The sequence below is a fragment of the Phoenix dactylifera genome, chromosome 16, assembly GCF_051530095.1.
Source record: "Phoenix dactylifera cultivar Ajwa chromosome 16, Ajwa_hap1_PhDact_Kaust_v1.1, whole genome shotgun sequence".
Taxonomy (NCBI): Eukaryota; Viridiplantae; Streptophyta; class Magnoliopsida; order Arecales; family Arecaceae; genus Phoenix; species Phoenix dactylifera.
Genome location: NC_143205.1, coordinates 20,496,388 through 20,507,757, shown reverse-complemented (window position 1 = coordinate 20,507,757; position 11,370 = coordinate 20,496,388). Strand labels below are relative to the sequence as shown.

Genomic DNA, 11,370 nt, shown 5'->3' with positions numbered 1-11,370 from the left:
AGTCGGATTCCACCTCTTTCCCCTCGAGAATATTCAGGCGCCCACTCCACTGCTTCGTGGAAACGAATCAATGACGGAATCTTAAAAGAAACAATACTATATATAAAAAAAACCAAGAAAAGTTTTTTAAAAAAAAACCTTTCTAAATAACAAATTTTACATAAATATTATTTCAAAATTAATATTTACAAAACACTTATTTTTACTATTTTATTTTTTTTATCCTTGTTTTTACATATGTGCCCACACCGTTAAAAAATTAATGATTTTAAATTAAAATAACTAAAATATTCTTAATAGATATAAAAATATATATTTATAAAACATAAAAAAATAATTTTAATATTTTATTTTATTTTTAATTAAATAAATATATATTTTTATTAATGGCTTAGAAGAAGAACATTTGTTAAAAAATAGTATTTTAAAAAATATAAATATAAATATAAATTTTAAAAAATATTCATGCAAATTTAAATTTTTAGAAGAATATTGATGAAAAAAATCCGGTAAAGAATAAATGTCGCCTAAAGATATAGGCCTACAAAATGTGCCAAGGAAAGTTGTACGGGACAAGCTAATGGTGGTAATAACAGATAATCTCGCCACTGATTCCAATCAGGACGGTTAGTATTTGTTTGATTCATTCACCAGCATAATTTTCAAAAAAAAATACTACAAGTGGCACGTTCGGTCGTTTGCTACAATTAAACAAAAAATATATTAAAAAAAAAAGGAGTAACCCAATGTGGAGCAATAACTAAATCATCATGATTTTGCCGTTAATATCTTATTAATCATCAAGGCAAAAATGAATAGGATACAAGCAAAAAATCTAGACTCTTCCTCTCTGGTGGGTCATTAGACTCCACGTACCAAAAAATCTGAACTGGTTCAAGTATTCAGAAACGGCAAAACCTTCCCCCCTTCCACATGCTTTCAAATGTTCCAAAACCAACAAGCCTGCATGGAAACAGCCAGAGAATAAGAACAAGGAACAGAAGGCCTATGTTCCTTCCCATGATTCTCCAAAACCCACTAGAATGAATGGAGGAGCTGCAGGGGGGCTTGATTAGACTTCCGTTGGGCTGTCATCTTCTTGAGGGTGCTCCATCTTTTCGGTCTCTGTTTCAACGACACCGCCGAAGTCCTTGCGAGCAGGAACATGCATTAGCTGCTGGGATGATATAATGCCAGCAATGGCTTTCTTAGCAGCTGCTGTCCGATCTGTGCTAATTGCCGGTTCTCCGCTTCCATCAAGCGAATCAGATTTTTCTGATGGATCACCCTCCTGCTGTTGTGGTGGGGGCACGAAGAATGGTATTTTACCTCTTTGCCAATCATGGAGGATCATCTTTGCTGCAGTCATTAGATCAGGCTCGCCTCCCTGAAAATAATCCAGAAAAGGTTTTAGCTCTTCAGCACCCGTCACCTGCTACAATTCATTCATTGAAATGCAAAAGGTCTAAAGTGAAATTTGTCATCTTAAGGAATGGGAGATTCAACCAGGTCTTGCCGATGACAACCTATAAAATTAGCAGTAGCTAATAGCTTATAGCTGTGTTAAAAAATAAAAAAAATTCTGAGAAAGGGCGAAACTACAGCTCGTATTTGCATGGAAGGGGGAAGTTGATTTATGTTGAAAATCGAATGGAAGAGATGGGTACAAGTCGTTATTTCTGTTCATGCAGATTGTTTTTTGAATTTTAATTTTAAAAACCAAATGCATTTTGCTTAATTAGAATTTTATTTCTTGATCATTTAGAGATGTTGCCACTTACAAACATGAAAGAGCTTGATTGCCTATGTTCTCCAGGCCATGGCCAGCATAGCTCGTAGTATAAATAACTTGCTCATGGCAACAGCAGCTGTTGGTGAAAGATGGGAAATTGCACATGGTAATGGATCTAAGCAGATGATAACTTAGCGAGTTTCAAGGGCTTAATTATTCAATATGATCTCAACCATGGATCTATAGCAGCGCTAGAAACTGCAATCTCTCTCTACAAATGAAGTCCCACCTCAGGTTTCACATGCCAACAGTATAAAAAAACACAGTCAACTGAAAAGATAGGAAAATGGAAATCAAAACAAGATATTTCAAAATTGATGTCCACAAGATAGAATAATGAAATCAGTGCTTCTGGGGTGTTATCTAACCAACGCATGCTTTGAGACCTAAGAACAAATTCTATAATTTTGCAAATAGACACAATTTCGTAAGATTAGAATACGGCAGAATAAGAGAGCCCTACCAAAGAAGCCAAGTCCACAAAAGATGAGAATGTGGAGATGACATGATAAGTCTAGGAAGGCAAAAGGAGTGAGTGTTGGCACAGGAGTTGCGCTAACCATGGACAAAATGTTAAAAGAACCAAGTTAGCTGGAGTTCGCATAAATGCAATTGTATCTGAAGATGCCCAAATGACAACAGGAGCTTGAATTTGGATCAGAGTGTTGGGAAACGGTCGAAGGCTAGAGCACTATGGGCAATTTTCATGCGTGATTGGGAGGAAAAAGCAGAATTACTGTCCTCATTCAATAGTGCAGTGGTCAAGAACAAGCATGGCATGATACACAGCAGTAAATGCACATAGATATAGGATAAATGAAATTGGTGAAGGTAGAGGTGTTCCATCAAGACTTATATAATATATCTGTATATTGATGATTATCAAAAAAAAAAAAAAAACTAGGTCATACCTTTAGAAGTTTTCCTGTTGATCTGCACAGCTGGACAAGAAAGTCATTCGCATCAACCCTGGAAAAAGAGTATAAGCAGTCAGTCCTGACCAACAAACACAATATATCCAACCACCCCATGCTCCCCCCCCCCCCCCCAAAAAAAAAAAGGGAAAAACAAAGTGTAAACAGGTTCATTCAGCAAGTTGATAGATTAATAAGAAAAAAGGGCATGTAAGGCAGTTGCCAACAAGATGGGATACAAGCTTGGTTGTCATGGTTTAATGCAATAATATGCCTCAAAACCATAAAAGACAAAAACTATATGGTATGAAGTTTGGCATAGCCTTCTATTTTGAATCTACACAAAGCATGGATCCAGGAAATAAGAACACTTCTTATACTGATATGTTAGCTGTCTATGATTACATTGAGAATGTCTCACAACTTTTAAATCAGAAGTTCTACCAGAAGTAAAACTCCATACTGTTTCCAGTCACATACCGGCCTTATTCTTGCAATCCATTGCTATCACCTGATGAACCTCTAGGGTTGAGCAATCGCCACTCAGATAAGATGCTTAACAGGCAAAGCTAAATTATAATACTAATGCCATGAGTTAATTCTGAAAAGACAGACAAACTCATGGTGGAAAAGTAACAACAGCACAATATTGGTAAAATAAATAAACCATGCCATAAATGTATAACTGAAATTAACAAAAAATATAAAGAGGAAAAAGAAATAGATGTACCAGTCTTCAATCTTATAGGCTCTTTGCAGATGCTCCTTCTTTACACGCCTCAGGACTTCTCCTATATGTTCAGATGCATCTTCCAAGTTTGTAATGCGCACCTGATAAAGAATCCCAAATTAGCCTCCAATCTGCATTTGGCTTATTTTGGACTGAGATTAGCAAATATAATGACATATGCTTTTTGGATGCTCTGAATCGATATCCTAGCACACTCCAGTACTATATCTACACTATGAATGATATATTGGGCATCTGATGATAGCTTATAACGTGTAAATACCTACTCCACCTCCTGAATCTTGTATTGTTTGGCATAATGTAAACAAAAGGGTAGAGAGAATTAAAAGATGTATAATGATATGATTACAAGGCTATCCAATTGTTTATCCTGATGAAGGAATTGCAAAGGCTACCAGTTGGATCTGGTGAGGAGATCCTATTCACCAATAGTTGTCCTATCATTTGGTAGTAATGTGCTTTCACTTACCTTCTGCAGGTGCACATATCACCATAACATGGACCAATGGACTTTTTCTGTGGTCAAGATTCTAAATAAAAATTAAAAAAAAAAATTAAAAGCAAAACAAGGAGAACTGTCGTGCACATCAAATTCTGATCACTGAGATAATCAGAATGAAGAGGCTAGAGTTTGACACATGCATGTGATATTAATGCTGACTACTAAATATTCACATACCATTGGCATGTAGGTACTAACCAAAGCTGCAGGCTTCCTAAGTTGTTAGTTTGATACTAATATAATCAGCAATATTTAGTTGCTGACATTAATCCAAATTATAAAAAGCAATTGAATTGTAGACTGGGGCACCTCATTGATCAAATTCTGTACCATCTTTTGCATCAAAGCATAATAATCGAAGTAGTAGGATAATTAACTATTTCAACTTCTAACAAATAAACCGCTTTAAAAGAAGACAGTGCTAATCATGATAAAGTAACACTACAATAGCTGACCAAAGAATAAATATCATATATAATATGCAATAACATATATTCATAGTTATTAAGGCAAATAAGATATACATACCACACCCTTAAGGACTATATCAGTTTCGGAATCTTTGTTTTGATATACAACTCCAGGACAATCAATTAGAAAGATCCTCTTGGTAAGAGTAATATACTGCCAAACTTTAGTCTCTCCAGGAATGGGAGCCACTTTGCAGACCTTCAGAAAACAAAAAGCGAAAATTCATCCAAATCAGATAAACAACATTTAACAACTTGAGAAAACATAAGAACATTTTCATAATTGTCATATAAGCAAGAAAATACAGAAACACATATGTTATTCAGCTTTCACATGATTTATCAGTACCAGCAGGTTGATTTAAAATTGATTAAAATAAGAGTGGTAGAGAATCTAAGTCCACAATATCCTTAAAAAAGTTGTACCAAACATCAAACAACTTCATAATGCGTATTACAACTTTTAACTGCAATTCAGTATTAGTACACTTCAACTTAAGATGATAGGAGATGTGAATGCAACAATTAAGGCAGTGATTTGGTGTATTATGCTATCATTGAAGGGGCAAGAGTTTCCTCCTCTAAGCACTAATGCTTAAAGATTTGAAGAAAAAAAAAGAAGCTGGAAATCATTTTACAAAGTGGTCAAATAGAAATTATAAGCTTCATGCATTGTATAACTGGATGTTTAATGCGTTCAGTGAAATCCTAATGCTGGCCAAGAAAGCTAAAAAGGAAGCCTATTTGCTTATGTACAGGAAAGCAAAAGCTTTGACTCGGTTATTTAGTGAAATAACTTCTTTTCTGCACTCAAAAAAGACTACGTTCCTGTACTAAAAAAATGGACCATACAGCATAATGGAAAGAGCTTAAAACTAGTGAACTGAAAATGGAAAATGCACTATCATTTGGTATTCAAAGTGACAGCGAAGATTACATTTTTTGTGCGTAAAGTATTAATAACTGATGACTTCCCAACATTAGGATATCCAACAAATCCCACTGATATGGCCTGCTTGTCGCTCTTCAAACGGGCAAACTGTCTTAGCACTGACAGAAGAGAACCCTGTGGCATGTAAAAAGTAATTCAAGAATGACAGAATAAAAGCCAAAGAATGAGCCGCAAGCAAAAGAAATGAAATATTAAACCTTGCCAAAAGATTTGTTAATGCTAGCATGGAATGCTAGTGTAGGATATTCTTTTGATAGCAGCCGCAGCCATCCTTTTGTTGCCCATGCAGGAACTAAATCACACTTTATAGGTAGGAAAATAAACCAATCAGACCATTAGTCAGCTTTTAAAAATGATTTTTAAGTAAAGACTGACAAAAAATTTAACGGCCAACATAATATTGCAAACACATACTTGTTGAGATAACAAACCTTGTTCAGCAAAAGAATCATGTGCTTGTGCTTGCAGTGCTCCTTCAAGTGTTTCTCTAAATGGTAGCACCTAGTTCCTTGTGGATCCCTAGCATCTAATACCTGTAATCAAGGTGAATGGTGCAACTAAGCAAACAAATAAGATAATTTATGTCAAACACAAAAATATGTTGAGCCATTTGTGATGGCATCATCTGGACCCCCAGTTAATATATCATATACAAAAGCCCATTCAAGATTAAATTATAGAAAGCTAAGCCAGCAATTGAAACGGTACTTAGATGTGTCTCGATCACCCTAAGTGCTGCCTAAATATATATCATATCCCAGAAGCTACCATTAAAACTGCATGCACCACTTCAATATAACTCCAGCCTCCCACAAGATGCTGCCACAAATCTTGGATAGTCTCTCAAGTTTTACTAGCACATATATGCATTACAATACAAATTAGCAGAAACAAACCTGGACAACTACATCTGAGGAATCAACAACTTTGTAGAGCTCACCCCAGATACGCTTGCTCTGCCCCTTTTCAAACATTGTGTGCCTGACCAAGTCTCGTAAGCCATCTTCTTCATCCTCCTCCCTGGATTGCCTGGCAGCAGACTTCTGTTCGAAGGCATCTGCAAAAAATTAAATGAACTCGATATTATACAAAAATTAAAAGGTTTTGGTCTAGTCTTTACTATGAGGTGACATATGAGAACCAAAACTAGGGAATCAACAAGAAGTAATATGAGAAAATGTTGATTTTGCAGCATATCCTTAAAGAAACAACAAATTGCCTGAAAAGTCATATTTTACAGAAATATGATTTCGCAGAAGGCAAACAAATTACTCAGTACCTTGAGATCCATCTGCCTTTTTAACCAAAGATTCATAATCACAGAAATATGATTTTGCAGAAATATGATTTTGCAGCATATCAACAAACAACAAATTGCCTGAAAAGTCATATTTTACAGAAATATGATTTCACAGAACGCTAACAAATTACTCAGTACCTTGAGATCCATCTGCCTTTTTAACCAAAGATTCATAATCACATGCTAAAAGCTTTGGGCGTTTTCTTCTTCTCTTTGGTCCAAATGCATCTTGAAAAGGCTCTGTATCAAGCAGATGCGCCTTTGATTGCTGCATAGACGGTTCAAGTAAATGAATGACATCATATCAATAATTTAGACTAAATTGTGCTTCCCTAGGTATTTTCATGAACATAAAGGAGAAAACCAGGAGTTCCTTATACTTCAGAATTAGCACGTGATTTAGAGTATGTAAGTGAGTGACGTGGTTCTTCATGTTTGAACTAGATGAGCTACTGACACAAATTAATTTAGAGAGTACCTTTGCTTCAATTCAGATATAGCCTTAATATTCATTCTATAACTCCCCTTCTCAGCTAATCCTAATTTTGCACCACTATGTAGTTGTAAATGTACCAATTCAGATTAATAGAATAATGAATGATTGAAAAGCAAATTTAATAAGTTGTGGCATAAGTGAAACAGTAACTTTTAAGAGCTACCATCAAAATATTCATCACTGAAATAGGTAAAAACCAATATGCAGTGGGAACATTTCTTCTTTCAGATAAATTGATCATAAATATAAGCAGAATATCAACCAAATTAGACAGATAAGGTTGTGGTTTATGTCAAAGTTTAAGTGTGTGCATAAAAAGGCACTATAAATAAATTCTTACCTTTTGATGGTCATTTAAAAGGGACAGCGGTAATTTCCTCTCCTTTAGTATGACATTATAGTTATTAGAAAATCGGTTTTGAAGCTCCTAACGGAAAAATTCAAGTACTTTCTGATTCACAACCCGTGTGTTACCTGAAATTCAAAACAGCGATCACATATAACATGAATGTTTCTTATAATTAATCATGAGATGTCAATGAAAAGCTATCCTACGTCATCCTCGACACCAAACAAACTAAATAAATAGATAAACAAGTATATACTAACAAAGAAAAAAATGCCTGCAAACAAACTTAGTCAGCACTGGTAGATCTTAAGTCAAGACATAATGAAACCCTCCAAATTGTTGGCAAGATTGCGAGCCAATTTTGAAGAATTAGAACTGAAGTTCACTCGCTGCATCTAAAAACCTCATTTCTCTGAAATATTTGCATAAAGTTCCGAACTTGATAATCAAATTGCATGTCATCGGATGGAATTTGTCCGGAATTTCTTTTCCTTAACATCAAAAACTTTCTAAAATGCTTGTCAGACAAGTTTTGATAATAGAATGCATGATAACAAAAAACCCTCGACATCAACCTATATTGGAACAGATTAACGAAAGATGTTTCGACCCTTCTTTACATAAAATTTTAAGAAGATTGAAAGAGAAAACAGGCAAAAAAAAAAAAAAAAGAACAACAGAAGCGTTGAAGGATTGAAGAGCGGTCGAGGAGCACTTACCGAACCATCGGCGGTCGGGCTCGATGCGGGTGCTGGGGAGCTCCTTGGACTGGAGCTCGTGCTTCAAGATCTTTCCCTTCCGGTCCCGCTTGGGCCGGGTGTTGTACATCTTAATCCTCCGCACCGTGGCGGCCGTCCGAACGGCCTTGGTATCCCCTCCATTGCTGCGTTTACGTCCAGGGAGTGCTTCGGCTTCCCTGAGACGTTAACCTTCTTCTCCTTCTTCTTCGCCATCTCCGCCACCCGAAAGCCTCCCCAAATAGAAAGTAAACTAAGAAAAATCCGGGAGAAAAAGCTTCTTCTTTTATGGGTTTCGGACAGGCGGTACGCCGGGAGAGGAAAAGTAGGGTTTGGGGGGAAAGAGGAGGGTGGCGGAAAGGGCTCCCGTTATTGGAATGAGCACATGACGTTCACGTGAAAAAGCGGCCGATGGGCGCAGTTTTGAACCGGGCCTCCACGAAGGTCCAAGTGGGCCGGTTTATCCGTTTCGGTATTGCTAAAGTCTAGGATTTATGAAAAAGGCCTATTCTCACGTGAAAAGCACGTGCCTCGACTACTTTCTTAATTTCTTCCCACTAATTAATTGCCCACTCCAGAGCAATGTTTTGCCTTTAAGAACCTATTAACGATTAAATATAGACTTAAAGGCACTGGTCGAATCTTTACATCGAATTTTTATTTTATATATATATATATATATATATATATATATATATATATATATATTGCTAATCAAAAAGGTTTTGAATAAGTGAAACTTTTGATTAAATAAAATAAATTAAAAAGTTTGGTAGAATTCTAGAAAAGGTTTTTTCTTCTGCAGTGGGATTAGGGAAGAAAAGTCCAATTAATTTGCAATTCATAATGCGGCATACTCGAATTTTCTATAATTTTTTTCTGAATTTTGGAGAGGATTTTGGTATCTTCGTAATTAGTTATCCTCTCCTATTGGTGTCTTTGAACTTTGAAGATGAATTTTTCTACTAATGACTTGACGACGGAAGCTAGTTTTATAATCAGAGATCATTTTGGTCATCTAATTTATGCTAAGGGGAAGAGACTTCCTCATTGTTCAATTTATCCCTCTGATCACGGCAACTCAAGAAATCGTTTAGGCTTTAAAAGCTACTATAGAGAAGGTAATCAGGTGGCTAATTGGGTGGCTTCAGCGCCTCTTTAATTGTTTGTTTGCCGGCCCAGTTAACCCATCTAATTTGGGCTGAGGTCCATAGTACTTAGGCTTAATTTTCAGGTTTGCAGCCTCCCTAAAGTGAAAAAAATTGCAGAGATTAGTTGAGGTTAAAGATGGAAAAATAAGTAACTCGATTAGGGATCTGTAAATATTTTTCATTTGTCCTGAGAAGGACTCTACCGAACTTAAGATCCACACACTGAAATTATTCCTCGCTTCTTCTCTCTACACTGAAATTATTCCCCGCTTCTTGTCTCTCTTACTAGTTCTTCTTTGTTCCCCCATAGAAACAAGAGGAGGAAGAGACCAGGGCTAGAGAATCTGGACCAATAAACGGCTAGACGGTGGCGGCGGCGGGGGCGGCGGCGAAGAAGACTGTCATGCCCCCGCCTGCGCAGGGCACGTGAGGCACCCAGTGCCCACGTAGGGGCCACATGAGGGGGGAACACGGGGCTCCCCCGCCAGATATTATCCGGTTCTAGGGCTTCACGCAAGCGTCCTTCACCCCTCCCCGGTTTTGTTTTCCTCCCAAAACGCGTCTGCAGGATTAGGAGACACCCGCCTCATATGCTCAGGCTCTAGAACGAGTCTTTCCGATGTGGGACTATTGGGCCTCACACCCTTCCCACCATCGGACAAGAGCCGTCCTCGGCTCTGATACCAAATGTCACGCCCCGCCTGCGCGGGGCACGTGAGGCACCCAGTGCCCACATGGGGGCCACATGAGGGAGGAACACGGGGCTCCCCTGCCAGATATTGTTCGGTTCTGGAGCTTCACGCAAGCGTCTGTCATCCCTCCCCGATTTTGTTTTCCACCCAAAACGCGTCTCATGTGACCCATCCCATTCTGAATCCTAGAGGTGCTTTCATTGTTTCAACCCAGGATCTCACCCAAAATGGCTAGCCGGAAGTTATTATTTGGGTTCCTTGATCCTGTATAAGTACCCAAGATCTACCCAGCGAATAACCGATGTGGGACTAAACACACGCCCGCACGGGTCCTCACATACTCCCCCTGTTCAAGCCCTGACGTCCTCGTCAGACTAAGGGTTCAAATCTATTTTAATCTAATCATAAACACCACGATTGGCCCGTGGTCAGCTCCAATGGATCCGTGCTGCAGTGTTCCCTAGTCCACATAGGTTATGGGCCAGGTCCGCTCTGATACCATTAAATGTCACATCCCGGATCCGAGCATGATTTTTTTGTGCCGTAGATCCGGTTCATGACACGGCCGTGCTATTGTAGGTTGCTGTCAACAATAACACGAAGCCCATGATAACAATTTTATTTCATAAAATAAGACCAAATCTGATCAAATCTATTTATTAATCACAAAGAAGCAAGTACAAAGCATCTAAATCAAATACTTGAGTTTGCAATATTACAACCCAAACTTATTAATATAGATACTTCTAAGAATCTCTGTAACTATGCTTCAACTCCAATTTTTATTTACTCTTTCCCGCTCCTAATCGCCTTAATTATCTGAAATAATAAAAAAAAACAGCAGGAGGGATATGAGCTTGCGGCTCAGTAAGTAACCATGTACTATCTTATTAGATCAAGCATAATCTTTCTCATGCCAATGCATCATTTGAAGAATATAACAGTTATAGCAAAATAAAGCATTTCAGAGATGATATATTCAAATCGGGTCATAAAGCAATGTATGCTCCATCCATGCAAGTTCATAAACATGATAATGCAAGTCATATAAAAATGCTGCCATTCATCCATACTTTATAAATTCTACTCTCAGACGGACGTGCTGCTATGGTCACTATAATTCCGTGACAGAGCTCGTATTCGAGTGTTGGCCCGCGGAGCTTTGCGGTCCCAAACCCCGCGCCAAGGTTGAGGATTTGCCGTGTGTTGGGACCGACTTGATGTGGGTATCCTTCTTCCTTCTTGCTGCCGATGGAACCTTGCC

At 37.8% G+C, this 11,370-nt stretch overlaps 1 pseudogene across 1 annotated transcript; it reads right to left on the bottom strand.

The window, feature by feature from the left end:
• Positions 1-697: 697 nt before the first annotated feature.
• On the bottom strand, positions 698-8,926 carry LOC103699201 (nuclear/nucleolar GTPase 2-like; annotated as a pseudogene). The gene is made up of 11 exons (XR_015974134.2): positions 8,246-8,926; positions 7,518-7,651; positions 6,820-6,949; positions 6,278-6,438; positions 5,813-5,914; positions 5,579-5,683; positions 5,367-5,495; positions 4,488-4,628; positions 3,437-3,537; positions 2,704-2,761; positions 698-1,387 (listed from the first exon to the last, which is right to left on the bottom strand). The product of XR_015974134.2 is annotated as a nuclear/nucleolar GTPase 2-like (transcript).
• Positions 8,927-11,370: the final 2,444 nt, after the last annotated feature.